This window comes from Egretta garzetta, unplaced genomic scaffold (assembly GCF_000687185.1).
Source record: "Egretta garzetta isolate BGI_Z169 unplaced genomic scaffold, ASM68718v1 scaffold103, whole genome shotgun sequence".
Taxonomy (NCBI): domain Eukaryota; kingdom Metazoa; phylum Chordata; class Aves; order Pelecaniformes; family Ardeidae; genus Egretta; species Egretta garzetta.
This window is the reverse complement of record NW_009259101.1, coordinates 37,543-55,739: the sequence shown is the minus strand read 5'-3', so window position 1 is coordinate 55,739 and position 18,197 is coordinate 37,543. Positions and strand designations below refer to the sequence as shown.

At 45.1% G+C, this 18,197-nt stretch overlaps 1 protein-coding gene across 1 annotated transcript in view; it reads right to left on the bottom strand.

Moving 5' to 3' along the window:
* Positions 1–18,197, bottom strand: part of PCDHAC2 (protocadherin alpha subfamily C, 2) — an 83,964-nt gene that overhangs the window by 49,509 nt on the left and 16,258 nt on the right. The window lies entirely within an intron of this gene.

The window sequence follows — 18,197 nt, the reverse complement described above, 5'->3', positions numbered from 1 at the left end:
AGGGCCGCAAACCGCCTGCACTTGTGGACCTGCTGCTGCAGTGCTGAAGCACATCCGCTTGGGAGGGTTAAATCAGCGCAGGGCTCCGAAAAAAAACGGGCCTCCAGCCAGGTCTGGTGCCGTCTGTGCGCTGCTGCTGCAGTACGTTTGACGACCTCTTTCTTGGAGACCTGCCCCTCTGCTCCCTCGCAGATTCATCCTTGCTGCAGCCCCCTCTGGCCAGCCCCTGCGGGCCCCCCTCCTCCCTGCTCAGCTCCCTCTCACCCTCGCTGCAGCCGCTGTGCCCCCAGAGCAGCTCGGCTGGTAAAATTCTGCAAGTCACACCCCCGAGTTACCAGCGTTTAAGGTGGGCTTCAGTTCCTCACCCAATGCAAGAGGCAGGCTCAAGGTGATCAAGTGCAGCTGAGATGGAGAAATGCAACACAATCTGTTTTCCAGTTACAGGTTTTTTGCCCTCTACCCTCGCGATGGAGGACAGACAAAAAACGGGGCCATGGAATTGAGCAAACTCAGCAGCAGGGCTGAGGGCTGTTTTACCCCAGTACCACAAATCCCAGTAAAGACAATAAGCTTAAGCATTCATTCATGCAACACCTAAGTCACTAAGCTGACTTATTTAATGAGACAAACCACAGGACACAGTCCTCCAGGGGTGCGACTGGGTTGTACCTGCTACCCAGTGCAGAATCCACTTCTCTGCTAGTATTCCTCTCCCTACTGGTTTTTTTCGTGCTTACCCCAAAAAGGTTTTTGGCAATGTCCAATCTCTGGATTGGACTGGTCTATCAAGGGGAGAGGGTGACCTCAACATTCAGCTAAAACCTCATTGCCCCTTGTGGGCCTGGGCACCCCTCATCATGTGGGGGATGACTTTTGAGAGCACAACCTTACAGTATAAATTCCAAAACATTTTATTGTAATGCACCTGATGCACAAACCCCAGAGCGCAATTGCCCTAAGTCTGACTCAGCACTGCTAAGAACAGTTACCAGTCTATCGGCCTTTACCAGTGGCCACCATTATCAGGAGAGACAACATTAAGTGCAGGATTACCCCATTTACCTTTTGGCTGAGGGGTTCATTTACTTTTTAGCCCATTTTTGTGGCCCAAATAATTGCCCTCATGTTTATTCTAATGTGCCCAGTACCCCGCGCTGTGCAAACAGTCCTGCGGAACCAGCCAACCCTGCTTAGCTTTTTAAGTAGAATAAACTTGGTCTGTGCAGACCAAGAAGGGCAGATAGAGATGCCAAGTGCCTAGAACACGTGGAAGTGTGCCCATTTCATCCAGTTGTCTAAACAGGAGCCAAACACTTTAAAAAAAAAAAAAAAAAATCAGCTTCATATTTCTGGCTAGCTACCCACCTTCAAGATCACAATATTCACAGCTTCACAACAAAATTCCCCGACAGCCTCACAAAAAAATCCCCCAAACCAAAACCCAACACCCTGCTAAAACCTATAAAAAAAAAAAGGCTATAGCAGCACTGATATGCATGGATTATGCGACCATGTGTCAAAACAACTTGCAGTCATCATATAAAACAGGAGCCTGAAGGGACACACCCTCAGTTTTGCAGACAACAGTGGTTTCACCCAGACAGTCCACATTCTGCAAGTCACACCCCCGAGTTACCAGCGTTTAAGGTGGGCTTCAGTTCCTCACCCAATGCAAGAGGCAGGCTCAAGGTGATCAAGTGCAGCTGAGATGGAGAAATGCAACACAATCTGTTTTCCAGTTACAGGTTTTTTGCCCTCTACCCTCGCGATGGAGGACAGACAAAAAACGGGGCCATGGAATTGAGCAAACTCAGCAGCAGGGCTGAGGGCTGTTTTACCCCAGTACCACAAATCCCAGTAAAGACAATAAGCTTAAGCATTCATTCATGCAACACCTAAGTCACTAAGCTGACTTATTTAATGAGACAAACCACAGGACACAGTCCTCCAGGGGTGCGACTGGGTTGTACCTGCTACCCAGTGCAGAATCCACTTCTCTGCTAGTATTCCTCTCCCTACTGGTTTTTTTCGTGCTTACCCCAAAAAGGTTTTTGGCAATGTCCAATCTCTGGATTGGACTGGTCTATCAAGGGGAGAGGGTGACCTCAACATTCAGCTAAAACCTCATTGCCCCTTGTGGGCCTGGGCACCCCTCATCATGTGGGGGATGACTTTTGAGAGCACAACCTTACAGTATAAATTCCAAAACATTTTATTGTAATGCACCTGATGCACAAACCCCAGAGCGCAATTGCCCTAAGTCTGACTCAGCACTGCTAAGAACAGTTACCAGTCTATCGGCCTTTACCAGTGGCCACCATTATCAGGAGAGACAACATTAAGTGCAGGATTACCCCATTTACCTTTTGGCTGAGGGGTTCATTTACTTTTTAGCCCATTTTTGTGGCCCAAATAATTGCCCTCATGTTTATTCTAATGTGCCCAGTACCCCGCGCTGTGCAAACAGTCCTGCGGAACCAGCCAACCCTGCTTAGCTTTTTAAGTAGAATAAACTTGGTCTGTGCAGACCAAGAAGGGCAGATAGAGATGCCAAGTGCCTAGAACACGTGGAAGTGTGCCCATTTCATCCAGTTGTCTAAACAGGAGCCAAACACTTTAAAAAAAAAAAAAAAAATCAGCTTCATATTTCTGGCTAGCTACCCACCTTCAAGATCACAATATTCACAGCTTCACAACAAAATTCCCCGACAGCCTCACAAAAAAATCCCCCAAACCAAAACCCAACACCCTGCTAAAACCTATAAAAAAAAAAAGGCTATAGCAGCACTGATATGCATGGATTATGCGACCATGTGTCAAAACAACTTGCAGTCATCATATAAAACAGGAGCCTGAAGGGACACACCCTCAGTTTTGCAGACAACAGTGGTTTCACCCAGACAGTCCACAGATTCTCTCTGCCCCACACCTCCCACACGTACAGTCACAAAGTCCTCTAACAGACCTAATGGCACACCAATAAAAAGCCCAAAGCCACGGCAACATTGGTGTCATCTAAGGCCCTACCTCAAGGAACGCGTCGGTACAGGCTCTCCCGGAGACGGATAATGGCCATGCTAAGAAGTGGTAGGAAACCAAAACTCATCTCTGTAGGCAATGGCTTTCTACCCACAAGTTGATTTTACTTCCAGCGTGTGAACGAGACGCACCAATCACTTCTCCAAGGGTTTTTTACTGCCAGCGAGGAATCTTTCACACTGATCCTAGACCCCAGTTACTTCTGATGGACATTCATGCTCTGCTCTAGTGTGTTCCAGCTGGGTCCCCCAGCAAGGAAGGGCCGACGAATGCTCAAATCCCAGCCCACCTCACCATTTACATTCTACCCAGGTTCATCTTCGCCCATGTCCTGTCTCTCTGTGGACAGCTAAGACTGCGCACATCCAAAGTTTTGCAAAACACCACAGAACATAAAACCGAACAGAGATAATGCGCGCACGCTTAACTGAGCCATTCTAGAACCTCACAGGAGGGTGCAGTGAGGTGGGTGTTGGTCTCTGCTCCTGGTAACAGGCAACGGAACGAGGGGCACCAGCCTCAAGTTGGGCCAGGGCAGGGTGAGGTTGGCCATTGGGAACAATTCTTTCCCCTTGGGGCTGTCAGGCGCTGGAAGGGGCTGCCCAGGGAAGGGGTTGAGTCCCCACCCCTGGGGGGATTTAAAAGCCAGGCAGACGCGGTGCTGAGGGCCAGGGTTTGGGGGTGGGATGGCAGGGTTAGGGGAACGGTTGGGCTTGATGATCTTAAAGGGCTTGTCCAACCTAAACAATTCTGTGATTCTATGATTCTATATTCCATAATATCTTCATTCCCATCAAACAGGTTTCTCAACCTCATGTTCTTGGAAAATTTTTCTCCTAACTGCAGAAGTCCTAGGACTGTCTGGCTTCATGCCTTTTTTTAAGTCGTACAGCACCAATAAAATAAGTTCTGATTTTTATTTCACAAATTAACACTGTAGCTTGGCTCGTATGCAGTAGTGCTGTAGAAATGTAATGGTCTTTCTCACAGTGTAGCTTTATATAGCTTATGCTGACTACACAGTTTATAAATGACACACTGAAATTTGTTGTGTTCTGATTAAATGTTCCCTGAGACCCTTTAAATCCATATAAAATTCATCAATGGCTGCACAAATTTTAGTTATTTCCCTCGGCTTTGGTAGTGATGCTGTGTCAGCCTTGCAGGCCTTGATTTTTAATTCAGGGAAAAACTTCCATTGAGAAAACACTCCAGGATCTGCTCTGTAGTGATATTGATTTTTCTAGTAAAGGGCAAAAATTGAAACACAAAACCCCATCATTTCAGTTTCACTGACTGAGGCGAGGGGGGTTCTAGCTTTTTTTACTAGAGTTTTGTTTTCCGGTAATTTCTTGAAATTTCATCTAAGCATCAAATTCTGAAATACCCTCAAAGCTCACTAAATAAAAATGTATCCGGTGGGTGCGTTCAGCTCCATCCCCATGAGCAAGAGCATCAGAATCCATCCCTGCAGCAAAACCAGCTGATAAAAGATACCGGGTCCAACCACTCATTTGCTGATAAACCCAGTAACCCCTGAAATGGCTGGCTACTGCCAGGGTGAGGGTTAGGGTTATGCACAGGCCTGTTGGGCTTTGCTGACATACAAAAATGGCACCACTTTAATTAGCTTGGTTAAATTAAACAGTACAAGTCCTTTAATGTGAGTACAAACATACGGGCGTAGCAAAGAATACACTGATTTTACCAAGTCCTGCAGAAGAAAATTAAGTATACAGCAGGACAGTAACACATCGGCATGTACCTATGCTAGAGGTTGTAGCAACAGAACTATTTCAGCACGAGAAGTCCTCACATTCCTATGCGAGCCTTCCTTGAAACAGTCCTACATACAGAATTACCTGAATTAGCAGCAGTGTAATGCAGTGCCACAGAAGTATTTCTGTGCAGAGATTTCCCTTGGGAGTGATACAATTATACACAGATACGGTTCTGTAGGTATCTGGGGCCTGGGAAGTTCATCCATTTCAAATCATACCCGCACAAGGGAAGTTTTTATATGACATTGGAACTAGAATCACCTCAATTTGCTTGAGCAGCAATAAATCTGTGTTCAATTTGCTTCATTACAGAACACCATGCAGAGTCCTTCTGAATATTTCTGAGTCTCACACAGCAAAAGGAGAGAGAAAGACGTATCAGAAAAAAGGCAGACGGGAAAGTACAAGTTAACAGAACTCCAAGGTATTTCAACACCTGGGAAGACATTTTCCTTCTTTCTAAATAATTTCACCTTCAGAAAATCACAACCCTGAAACGTGATACCCAATGACTCCATATCATGATGTAGATCCTTTCTGAACTGGTGGGAAGTCACCAGGATCAGGCTCTAGATTTATGCATGTAGTCTTGTTAGCACGCAGGATTTTGGCAACAGTGAGATTACTTGCCTACCATATAAATGCACACGTAATTTCTGCCTACTGAGCTGCATCCCCAGCAGCATGGCCAGCAGGGTGAGAGAGGGGATTCTGCCCCTCTACTCTGCTCTGGTGAGACCTCACTTGGAGCCCTGTGTCCAGCTCAGGGGTCCCCAGCACAAGAAGGACATGGACCTGTTGGAGCAGGTCCAGAGGAGGGCTACTGAAATGATCCGAGGGCTGGAGCCCCTCTCCTACAAAGACAGGCTGAGAGAGTTGGGCTCGCTCAGCCTGGAGAAGAGGAGGCTGCAGGGAGACCTGACTGTGGCTGTTCAGTGGGAGGGAGCCTAGAGGAAAGATGGGGAAAATCTTTTTAGCAGGGCCAGCTGTGCCAGGACAAGGGGGGATGGTTTTAAACTAACACAGGGGAGATTTAGACTGGATATAAGGCAGAAATTCTTTACAATGAGGGTGGTGAAACCCTGGCAGGGGTTGCCCAGAGAGGTGGTGGAGGCCCCATCCCTGGAAACATTCAAGACCAGGTTGGACTGGGCTCTGAGCAACCTGATTTGGTTTAAAGGTGTTCCTGCTCCCTGCAGGGGGGTTGGACTGAGTGACCTCTAGGGGTCCCTTCCAGCCCAAGACATTCTATGATTCTATAAAATAGTGTGCAAAAATATATGGAGACAAGTCCAGAGAACCCATATAGTTTAGCCATTAACAAGCAGGTAAACTGTGTCATTCTCTAGAAAAAAAATAGATTTTTTTCTCTATGTGCCTGCTTTTGTGTGGTGCCTACAGTTTGCCTGCCTTAGAATTAAATCAAGTCCAGAGGAAAGAAACATCCATCAGTCACAGGCCAGATTACATCAACCACAGTGGAAAACAATACCTGTAAATTGTAAGGGAATGACTCAGATTTCTGGAGTTTCCTACAGTTTTTTTCCAGTGAGATGGTGGACTGTAGCATCACCTTCTAGCCCATGGGTGCTCTTGAGATCTATGAAAAAAACCATCTTGGTAATATCAGGGAATGCTCACCCTAATTCTTCAGTCCAAGCCCATCTTTCACTTCACTCTCTTGGGGTTCCTCCATTCTTCTGCACCCTACTTACTGCAGTTGTGCCACTCCCCCATGCCCCCTACCCTCCCCCTTCTCTGAAGGAGAACATGTACAGGGTGGTTTCTGGTGACTTCCCAGGGCTCAAGTACTGTCAGGAAGACCCTAGAGATAATAAGGCCACGTAAAGGCAGGAATGAAAGGGATTCATACCCACAGTTGCTCAGCTGGATTGGCTCTGTTCTTTTGTTTCCTTCCCTAAATCCATTTTTCACATTGGTATGAATCTAACTGGTGAGAATTGTATTTTGTATCACAAAAACCTGAAGCCAGACTATTTAAAACATCAGTGGTATGGGAACCAAGACTACTAAACAGCCAGAAAAAATCCTGTTTGTATTCGGGTCACTATTTCTTTGAAGTCGTGTATTTGCTGTTATTCTAGAAAACAGCACGGAAAGAAAAAGTGGTGGTGGGTTGGGGTATGGAGAGGGATCGGTGTCATAAACCTGAATTCAGACAAACCACATACAATAGAGATACAGAGAAAATACATTTCTTTGCTTCTCCTGGTCGCCAGTGGACATACAATTATTCCTCACTTCTAGTCTAAAATTTAAGGATGGATGTCTCTGACACGTTCTGTTTGTCTTCTGTTTTATTTTTCTGATGACTTCAAAACCCTTTCAGTAACTTATTGACCATAATGTCACATACCATGCCATTCTAAATGGAAGGACGTTAATAACTTGGGCATTGACAAAGTAACTGTCACCTTTCTAAAGTCACCACAAAGCCTGTAAGTGCTCCTCCTACTGCCAAATGCTTTCTTGAAGGTTTTGGAAGGTTTTGGTTGGTCCATTTTCCTTTATCACCTTCTATGATTCTATTTATCCTAGTAAACAAGATTTTCCACTAGGCTTGGATGGTCCTACCAGTCCAAGGCTCTACTGATGGCTCCCAAGCTCTCCTAACTGGACATCCACACTGGCCTGACAGCTCTGAATCTGCCAGTGCTGTCTTCCTGTTCACAGTCTGGCTCTTAAACCCATCCTTTTCTTCTGTTCTTGTCTATCTATTCTCCCTCTTAAATATTTGTTCCATGTGGGGTTTTTTTTTTCCTTTTCCAATTACTAGCCACAGCTTAACTTCAACTTTCCATCTTTTATTTATACTCTACTCCCCTTTTTTTCATTTTGGTTTATATTCCTTTCACCATCTTGCCTCTTTCCATTGAATATTCACCTTTTTCCTTTCCATCTTCTACCTCTAGCTCATTCCTTCATTTTCTACCCCATTTTCTATCAGTCCTCCTACCTCTTTCTTTTTAATGGATCATCCACTCATTTATATTCATTTCCCCTATTTATTTCTCCTCAGCATCCTAGGGCTTTTGTGCTCCTCCTTCTGGGTTTACTGTGTTCCCAAATGATGCTGATAAGGGATGCTGATCTCTCCTTTTCCCTTCACTTTTGTCCACACAGCTTGGGTAAAGTAGGAAGCTAAGCACCAAACAGTGGCACAGAACCAATGGGAACAGAGAGCTGGGTATAAAAATAGAGAGCGAGAATCAAAAGTACAGGCAAAGAGTAATATGAGGATCAGTCACCTTCTTCGCTGCCGAGAGAGACTGACAGCATTTTCTTTAGAGCCTGTCAATGCCTCTTTTAACAGGCAAAAGGGGTCAGGTTTGCATTGTGAAAGACTACACAAGTACCCAGGTACTGCGCACTCACTCTCTTGAAAACATATACCGAGTTACAAAATCCCAGAATCCCAGCACGGCAGGGGTTGGAAGAGACCTCGGGAGCTCACCCAGTCCCACCCCCCTGCTCAAGCAGGCTCACCCAGAGCAGGGGGGCACAGGACAGCGGCCAGGCAGGGGTTGAATATCTCCAGAGAAGGAGACTCCACAGCCCCCCTGGGCAGCCTGGGCCAGGGCTCGGGCACACTCAAAGTACAAAAGTTCTTCCTCCCATTCAACTGGAACCTCTTCTGCTTCAGTTTGTGCCCATTGCCCCTTGTCCTGGCACTGGGCACCACTGAGAAGAGTCTGGCTCCGTCCTTGTGACACCCACCCTTGAGATATTTGTACGTGTTGATGAGGTCCCCTCTCAGCCTTCTCTTCTCCAGGCTGAACAAGCCCAACTCCCTCAGCCTTTCCTCCTAGGGGAGATGCTCCAGTCCCCTCATCATCCTTGTTGCTCTCCTCTGAACTCTAGTAACGTTATTTCTGCTCCCTGCTTACTCCTAAGTGCCTCTCAGAAGTCAACCACCTAAATCTGAAACTGCCGAGCCTGAGCCTGAAGAGGAGCTGGCGATCACCTAAGGTTTGTTACCACACACTTTTAATGATGACCTAAGTTTGCCTTTGAGCACGTTAGGAGTATTGACTGTCAGTGCCCTAATTTGAACCCGTACATCTTGTGCTAGATCAGATTTTGCTTTTTGGAAGGTTGGTGCCTTCTCCTCCTTCATTTGCACTTCTCTTCCTTTCTCTACTGCTCACCTAATGACTTTTCCAGGTTTGTTGCATTTCATAATAGCATCTCCACGAATTCTCTTAACCCATGAAAGTACATCGTTAGAAAATGACATAAAGGCATATCTTAAGCTTTAATTTCAACACTTAATTTATTGAGCCCTTTAGAGGTCACCCAGTCCAACCCCCCTGCAGGGAGCGGGGACATCTTTAACCAGACCGGTTATTATTTTGTTATTCAAAGAATCTTTCACTGCAACTTTCTTTCACAAGCCTGCCTGATCCATCATTAACCCATCTTCAAGTTACCTGAAGTGTTGCAGGCCTTCTGATGACTAAATAAAATCTAAAAAAAAAAGAAAACAAAAGAAAACTCAGGCTCACCTGTCTCACACTTGCTGCCACTCTGCTTCCCGGTATTTTCAACAAATACGCCCCCCCAGCTGAAGCAGGCATTAACATACCACACCAGGCTGCTGATACCAAGTGCATTTTCTCAGCAAAGCAGCCCTACCTCCAACTTCAGTCCCAGGTTACACCTTAAATGTGACTTCAGTGTTCCATGTTTATCCCCTGTACAGGATTGCATTCCAAAATACAGTCAACAAACTGCCTGCAGCCACTCCAGGCAGCCCAAGACACAAGCAGAAGTTGAAGATGCACAATGTGAAGATGGATGGATCATCCAATGGTTACAACTACACAGTCTTCATGTTGCTCTAAACTTCTTCCAGCAGCCGAGAATCACCGTTCTGCCCTTTCTCCCTCCCTGGCTGTGGCGGTGTGCTCCCCCCTGCCCTCCGACTCCTGCTCCCTCGACCTCTTTCAGGTGATAACCACCTGCGGCGGTGGTGATAGATGTGTCTGGTCCTGAAGGATGGACCCACTGGATGTGGGGGAGACAGATAACAATACAGTAGCCAAGGGCTATTGTGGAATGTGCCCACCTAAGCACAGTGGTCAGTATGCAAATATGACTATGAGCCAATTATCTTACCCACATCAATAGTGAGCAGCCCAAGACCCTTGGAGCTCTCCTGCACAGCAGCGGGCTGCACGCCAGGATCTCCCTTGGGAGCAGGGACGTTTCTCAGGGTCGCTCCTCGAGGTTGAGAGATTCCTCACCACAACAGATTCTCAGTAAGTGGCTCACAGCCTGCTAACTCTGAAACCTTGGCCACGTGATAGAAAGGATTGATTGCACATATCTAATCCTTTAGACATAAACCGTTGACCAAGTCTGAGACTAGGATTGGATCCAGCTGCACCCAGACGCCTCTCTGAGGGAGGAGTTTAGAAAGCAAGGGGATCTTTTCTGAACCTCGTGACTCAATGGGAGGGCCTCCCTGACAGTTTTGTCTGACCCCATCCTCTGTGCAGTGAATAACCAAGCGTACCTTGCCATAGAATCTTATAAACTACTGTCGTATTTGCCACTGAACTTTGGTGACTCATTGGTCTACACCAATAAACTATATTTTGCCTCTCTCCCACTCCATCCGTGACACTGGCACATCTCCACTCCCAAGCTATATGGGAGGTCAGCACCGAGCTACGGCTGCCTGTTCCAAACCACCAGGACATTCTCACACAGCAGCAAGCTACAACTTGCTCCTGAAGCTAAATCTGTAAAGCAGCACGGAAATGAAGAAGGACAGATTTTCTCAGTCTAAAATCAGACCCCAAATGCCACTGTGCTGAGTTGTACGGAGCTGCCCTAAATTTCAGCAATTTCTCAAATTAATAGAACAAATTACACTTAATCAGAGTTAAAAGTGTAAAGATGACTTTCCTTCTCAAGGTTATATTTTAGGATTAACTGCTTAACTGCTGTTTTCTTGATGCTGGAAATAGTCAACATCAGACTTGCCATGCTTTTTAAAACACAGAAGTCAGGCAAATCATCACGTCTACCTCCGGCTGTTGCACTGGGGCACAATTCCCATGCTCTCTGCAGCCAGAGGCTTGGACACCTCTGTCTCCAAGCCAGAGGAGGCAGGGTTGCCTAGATGTTCCGGAAGTTCCTTGTGGCAGAATGGAACCAAAGGAACAGTGAAGGAGTTGCTCTGGGCTTCCAGAGTTCACCAAAACAAACACAGCCTGGGTACAGGTTGTATTCAGCAAACCTGCCGTGACAGAAGAGCCAGATATGGTGTGGAGTGAACCTGTGCACGCCTGGGTCCAGCCTGTCACAGCGCTCTCACGATCAGTCATCGCTCAGACTTGGGATTCTTTGTACAGTGGAAAGGAAGAAACTTCACCCCATGAGCAAATGATTGAGGAAAATCTCCATCATCCATCAGAGAATCTACAGGGCTTTTACCACAAATGGGAAAGCTTTTGCTCAGCCACCAAATACCGAACAACCCCCTGCTCCTACCACCCTTGCTGGTGCGCTCTCAGCTGCAGGTCTTTGCCTACAGCTCTGATGCGTGTGTACGATGAGCTCAAGCACACATACAGAAAATGAAAACCCTTCAACTATTTTAAAGAGCAGTGAGAGCCATGAAAGAGGCAGGCGTGGATTAGAACACAGGCCCCGTAAAACCTACTGAGCTGGTGAGGATTTTTTATGAGACTCCACAGCTTTCTGTATTTCATGGGTCTGCACAGGAAGGGCTGAGCAGGGAAAGTAGGGCAGGAAAATATTTTGGTTTGCCTGCTAATTCTCAGCAGGCCTTTCTGAGCTTAGAAGATCTTTACCTTAAATCCTATTAAAAAAAAAAAAAAATCCATCTGCCCAAACTGTGCTGTGCTTAGACTATTTTTAACCTATAACCACATCTATATGATGGGCAAAATGTTAATACTGCAGATTCTGCTGATATTATCTGACCTCAGGACAAGTCCCATTGATTTTCTTACTCAGCAGAACCAGGAAGAGCATTTGACCCTGACTTATACTCTTTGCCAATGATTTTGGTTTATATTTGTGTTTCCCTTCAGGGTCCTGGCCCACAGTGGGATCCCACACCCTCCTTGTCCCCCAACTCTCTCCTAAATAGACAAGCAAAAGCTTGTTCTTTTTTTCTCTCTCAACTTGTAATCTATGTTCCAGCCATTTTATGCCCTTTACTGCACTTCTGCAATCTCAGTCTTATTTTCCCTTTAATAAGGTTATCAGAACAGCACAGAGAAATGGATTCGTACTGTGCATTTAAATGTAATAGCCGGTAACATGCCAAAAGATTGACCACCAATACTTCCACGCAAAAAACCAGCAACAATCTTGCTTCCTCACTTCTCGTGAATACTTTATAAATAGTTTGAGTTCATTACCCATAACTAATCTGAGTTTTTCCTTTCCATAATCCATGGTATTTTACCCATACCCATTTATTATCTTTCCTTTTACATCTAGAGATTTGAAAAAAAAACCCCACATATATTTAAGGTTAGTATGAAGGAATTATGTATATAAGTGTCTGCACATGTGAAAGCACACAAAAAAAATACAAAATAAGGATTAATAGAAAAAGAATTCATTAATTGCTACAGAGCACCCTATATGGGGACTTAATCCAAATGAATGAAGAGGAACAAAATGACCTAAAATCAAGTGTCAGGAAGATGGAGGAAAAAACTGGAGCCTTAAAATGCACAGCAGAGGAATACAAGAGAAATTAAGGAATTTTGCCTAAGGCTTATAAAGGGGTGAGGCAAAATAATGACGCAGAAGATCCCAAACAGTACTCATTCCTGAAGGGAATCAATGGCAAGTCCCAGATCAGTCTATTGCCACCAGTGAATGAGAACCTAGGAGCCAGGATAGCCAGCACCCCTGGTCTTCTGCGTTGTACACAAGTGATCCTGGTCACCAGTGACCACGAGGCCCATGAGCTGATGTTTGTGAGTATGTGGCTATGAGTGAGCAAAATCTGTAAGAGAATGAGTGAGAGTGGGAAACTTCTGAGATTTTGCAGAAGAAAATCACTTTTCCCTTCCACCAGACCTTGCAATCAGTTCTGTCACTCATTTCCTACATAACAATTCCAGATTTTTCTGTGTGAGACAGTATTCATACATGAGGTCAGGTCCTGAGAGGGTAAGGGTTCAGTCAGAAAGGATGAGGCATAGCAACAGCCAGAAGACGCTGTGAGGAACCAAGAAAAAACAAACCCAGACAACGCTACGTGGAAGGGCCCAGAGAAGAACAAACAACAGTAACTTCTGCAACCCAGAGACACTTTAAGAAAGGGGGGGGCACAACCATATGAACTCTCTGCTCCAGGACCACTTCCCTACCTACATAGAGACATCAGCACCAGCTCCTGCATCCTTCTTCACAGCCCCTCACAGCCTCTAGCACTCACTGCTGCTGTTGCTGCCGGAGAGCAGGAGTAGCTCCAGGTAGCTGGAGGAGTTGCAAGGAGTAGAGCAGGAGGGAGATGACCGGCAGCCCAGAGGAAGGACTGAGAAGCAACGGCTCTCATACGGTAACAAGAAGGGGAAAAAAAAGGTCCCTGGAGCTAAGTTGGGGCTTTTGCAAATGGGACAAGACAAAAGCGAGATGGTGACAGCAGTTGATGGTGCCGTAAAAGCAGGAAGTCAGGAGGAACGGGTTCTGTTCACTGCTACATCAAGGGCTTCATTCTTTTTGGCAAGTATCTTAATTGGTTCCTAAGCTGTCAGCAATATCTGGGCTCAATTGGCCACTGCAAGGTTTAAAGCACTACTGTAAAGGATACTCGGATATTCTCAAGGAAGAAGGTATATATACGTATGTATAATTTATTATTTGTAATGGGTGCTGAAGGGAGAGGACTGTTTGGCTTTTTTTAAGTATACATTAAGCAAATCTGTTTTCAAACTTCTCTTCAGAAGTCTTAAAACCCCAGCTACACAAAATATTTATGTTTTGAATTTAGTAAGAGTTCAGTATTTCTCTCCTTGAGCACAAGAGTTCTTACAGGATAGGTCAGAGTGGTTGGCCTAATATAATATTCTTTTAAAAGCTAGACTACAGCCGGTGTTTAGCGCTAGTTAGTACTATAGCATTAATGCAGATTTACCTTATGTGTTTTGCATGGATCGTACGCATGGGCAAACTCATTCTTCAGTACTGCGGGGCACCCACATTGTATGTATGGGTTCCTGCAACAGCAGGCAATGGTGCTGTGGTGCAGAGGGCAGGGTATCCTGCCTGGTCCTCAGCTGCTCTTCCAGAAGGGCACAGGTTTCCCACAAGCCATAGCTGCCAACCTTACAGGGATACCTCCATTAGCCCCGGTACACCTCAAATGCCACCAGACCCCTCGCTTTTAACAACTCAGCTGAGCTCAGTTTATTTCTTCCATCCTTGAACAGAGAAGCCACAGCAGGACATGCGAGACTCAGCGATAAGCAGTGACGACGCTATCAAATGTACCCACTGAAATCAATCCCCCCTCCTTGTACTAATCAAAACATTGGCCTCCACAACCAGATAGACCTGCAATGTCTCAGCATGATTCTTCTCATTTAATGTTCTTTTCTAACTGTCCTGTTTGGAGGTAGATTCCAGGGTTGAGCTTTTGAAATACAAACTATTACTGGCCACATGGTGAGGGAAAAAATAAAATAACATCCAGCAGCAGCACCAGCGTTCTTCCTTGGTTTTCTTTGTCACACTGAACAGTGGTTGAAGGCACAAAGTTTAGAGGCCTTCATGTCCAGTCCACCAAGTCCCCCATATCCCCTGAAACCATTGCCACTGGAAACAGAGCCAGTCTCCAGCCAACAAAGTCAAGGTTCGTGAGATCAAAAAAAAGGGCAGCCTGGTTCTGTGTCCTGGAAAGGACACAGTAGGAACAGGAGACTGGATCTGGTCCCTCTCTCAGGGGTTTATGTATTTTAAATCAGGGTACAATCCGTAAACATTTCTGGGAGTAGAAACTAGATCATGGGAGAAGGTGAGGAAAGAGGGACGAGTGTTGGGGAGGACAAAATGAAAGCAGAAAGAGTCAAAAAGAGGTTTGGAAAGACAGGGATGCACAAGCCGATCGGTATTCCTAGCCTTTGGGTGCTTAGTCCTGCAACCACAACGCCACAGCTACCTCCCTGCTGTAGATACACTGGGAGCAATCTTGACGCTGTATTTTCACCAAAGACTTTCAGTTCTTTTTTTAGTCTTTTGCTGAAGAATTCTGGCACATAAAACCACCCACACAGAAACTCTGCCAGATGTTAATACTGCCAGGCTATTTTCTGGGTTTTATACTGCTGCGGTACAAAAGCCTTTACACTTTTCGGTCTTGCTATAATCTCCCTCAAACTTAAAAGTATTAAAAGAAAGAATCTGTGAGATTTCTGAGCTATCAAACATTTCATCTATTATCTCCCATTGCGATACTCCTGTTTAATTACTATACTGTTGCACATGCAATAACTTAGTTAAGCTCTGTTTATTTATTCTCATCATTGATACTTCTGATTTGTTTGCTTCTCTGACCTCAGTTTCTTCCACTCCTTTAATGTGTTTGTAGTGGCACCATGAAACTAGTCCCCCACGTGAAGCCCCATACGGCCTATTTGTTCAAGAAGTAAGGTCACATTTTCCACCGATGAATCCCCACCAGGTGGTAACTGACCCTCAAGACTTACAAGCCTCTAAAGCTTTGAGCCAAATTTCCTCCTAACACAGATTAAAAGAAAATAATTGTCGTTGTCCAGCCAAAACATATATCCAGTCATTGGAAGTCACAAATAGAGGACAACGGTGTAGTAAATATTCAGCTAATCTAATTAAGTATTCATTACACCACTGTCCTCCATTTGTATATTCCTAAGGATTGGATTTTTGGTCAGCAATTCATCTAAAATTCACTGCATGACCCAAACGTGTATTTCGAATGCACTTTTTACACCTTCTAAAAGCAAGCCCTTAGAAAAACAGAGAGCAAACAAATCTTTGCAAGTAACAATGCCAAGCTCTTCAAAGTTGGATAACAGAGCAATCCTGGGATCGGAGACACTTGTTCCGTATGAGCTCGGTTCTCTTCTGTGTGCCTGAGGAATGTAAGACTGGAGGGAGAGGCTGGGCTTTCCAACACTGTCTCCTGAGATGCCAGTACAACTTGGTATGACACTTTTCCTACTGAACTCAGTCTTAAAAGCTGGCAGGTGCTGAACCCCAGTGGAAGGCTCTTTCTAATTATGACGATCTTTCTTCTCTTACCAGTCTACATGCATCACGGCTATTTTATGCCCATTTGTAGTGGAGAAGCACTGCCTTTTAGTGTAAAGGAGTTTCTCCTAGAGAGTAAAACAGCACTTGTTAAACATCCCAAGCCCTTCTACAGACTCTTCTTTCGCCAGTCACACACACATCTCCCCCTTTGCAACATCTCTCACATTTTCTGGCTGTCCTTTTTGAACATAGGTGGCAAAAATCAGAACTTGCCTTTCCTTGTACCCACCAGCGTTCTTCCTTGGTTTTCTTTGTCACACTGAACAGTGGTTGAAGGCACAAAGTTTAGAGGCCTTCATGTCCAGTCCACCAAGTCCCCCATATCCCCTGAAACCATTGCCACTGGAAACAGAGCCAGTCTCCAGCCAACAAAGTCAAGGTTCGTGAGATCAAAAAAAAGGGCAGCCTGGTTCTGTGTCCTGGAAAGGACACAGTAGGAACAGGAGACTGGATCTGGTCCCTCTCTCAGGGGTTTATGTATTTTAAATCAGGGTACAATCCGTAAACATTTCTGGGAGTAGAAACTAGATCATGGGAGAAGGTGAGGAAAGAGGGACGAGTGTTGGGGAGGACAAAATGAAAGCAGAAAGAGTCAAAAAGAGGTTTGGAAAGACAGGGATGCACAAGCCGATCGGTATTCCTAGCCTTTGGGTGCTTAGTCCTGCAACCACAACGCCACAGCTACCTCCCTGCTGTAGATACACTGGGAGCAATCTTGACGCTGTATTTTCACCAAAGACTTTCAGTTCTTTTTTTAGTCTTTTGCTGAAGAATTCTGGCACATAAAACCACCCACACAGAAACTCTGCCAGATGTTAATACTGCCAGGCTATTTTCTGGGTTTTATACTGCTGCGGTACAAAAGCCTTTACACTTTTCGGTCTTGCTATAATCTCCCTCAAACTTAAAAGTATTAAAAGAAAGAATCTGTGAGATTTCTGAGCTATCAAACATTTCATCTATTATCTCCCATTGCGATACTCCTGTTTAATTACTATACTGTTGCACATGCAATAACTTAGTTAAGCTCTGTTTATTTATTCTCATCATTGATACTTCTGATTTGTTTGCTTCTCTGACCTCAGTTTCTTCCACTCCTTTAATGTGTTTGTAGTGGCACCATGAAACTAGTCCCCCACGTGAAGCCCCATACGGCCTATTTGTTCAAGAAGTAAGGTCACATTTTCCACCGATGAATCCCCACCAGGTGGTAACTGACCCTCAAGACTTACAAGCCTCTAAAGCTTTGAGCCAAATTTCCTCCTAACACAGATTAAAAGAAAATAATTGTCGTTGTCCAGCCAAAACATATATCCAGTCATTGGAAGTCACAAATAGAGGACAACGGTGTAGTAAATATTCAGCTAATCTAATTAAGTATTCATTACACCACTGTCCTCCATTTGTATATTCCTAAGGATTGGATTTTTGGTCAGCAATTCATCTAAAATTCACTGCATGACCCAAACGTGTATTTCGAATGCACTTTTTACACCTTCTAAAAGCAAGCCCTTAGAAAAACAGAGAGCAAACAAATCTTTGCAAGTAACAATGCCAAGCTCTTCAAAGTTGGATAACAGAGCAATCCTGGGATCGGAGACACTTGTTCCGTATGAGCTCGGTTCTCTTCTGTGGGCCTGAGGAATGTAAGACTGGAGGGAGAGGCTGGGCTTTCCAACACTGTCTCCTGAGATGCCAGTACAACTTGGTATGACACTTTTCCTACTGAACTCAGTCTTAAAAGCTGGCAGGTGCTGAACCCCAGTGGAAGGCTCTTTCTAATTATGACGATCTTTCTTCTCTTACCAGCCTACATGCATCACGGCTATTTTATGCCCATTTGTAGTGGAGAAGCACTGCCTTTTAGCGTAAAGGAGTTTCTCCTAGAGAGTAAAACAGCACTTGTTAAACATCCCAAGCCCTTCTACAGACTCTTCTTTCGCCAGTCACACACACATCTCCCCCTTTGCAACATCTCTCACATTTTCTGGCTGTCCTTTTTGAACATAGGTGGCAAAAATCAGAACTTGCCTTTCCTTGTACCATGTTGTCAATACCCCCCCTCCC